Source organism: Durio zibethinus, chromosome 8 (assembly GCF_047325235.1).
Source record: "Durio zibethinus cultivar Kanyao isolate XHJ-2024 chromosome 8, ASM4732523v1, whole genome shotgun sequence".
Classification (NCBI taxonomy): Eukaryota; Viridiplantae; Streptophyta; class Magnoliopsida; order Malvales; family Malvaceae; genus Durio; species Durio zibethinus.
In genome coordinates this window covers 5,640,329-5,640,970 of record NC_143169.1, presented here as the reverse complement: position 1 = coordinate 5,640,970, position 642 = coordinate 5,640,329, and the positions used below count along the sequence as shown (strand labels likewise).

Below are 642 nucleotides of genomic sequence, written 5' to 3'. Positions count from 1 at the left end.
ACCCAGATCAAGAGGGATTTATAAAGCAAGCGGGGCGAAACTTGAAAAATTATTGTATGGTGTCTCTATGAAGCAATTAGATTAAGATTATTATTTTTTTCTTTTAAGGATAAAGTGAAAAGTTAGTTGTCATCACTACTATATGGTTCAATCAAACATAAGATGATTTAGTTCAAAAGTTTTTAGCAAAGCTTTTCCTACTAGTGAAAACAACAAAGCTAAAGAATAATATCATCATCTTTTTGTAAGTAGATAGTGAAATATTATATGATGGATGAGAACGATTTGAGTTGCCAAGAAAATGCCCACATCATGGATTACCCTAATGATTTTAGATCCAGATCTTTTACAATGGTCTCACACCACCTATGAGAACCACTTTAGAATGGCTTCAGATCTATGAAGTTTATTTAAGCTTAACAAGTCATAGAAGAAAAAAGGTAAGAAGAATTCCCTTAAAAGGCAATAAAGCACAATTACACTAGTTGTGACCTTTGCTAGGCCTTAACCATCATAAATCCTTCAAATTGTGTCCAAATAGTTCAAATTTCCTCCTTATTCATATTTTCACCTATACATTGAACAATTATGTATGTAGGAGTATTTTTGCCAAAATTCTCAAAGTTCGAGCCAAAATATGAG

At 31.8% G+C, this 642-nt stretch overlaps 1 non-coding gene across 1 annotated transcript; it reads right to left on the bottom strand.

Moving 5' to 3' along the window:
• Nucleotides 1–215: 215 nt before the first annotated feature.
• Nucleotides 216–319, bottom strand: LOC149517339 (small nucleolar RNA R71). The gene has a single exon (XR_016344360.1). It is a non-coding gene; the product is annotated as a small nucleolar RNA R71 (small nucleolar RNA).
• Nucleotides 320–642: the final 323 nt, after the last annotated feature.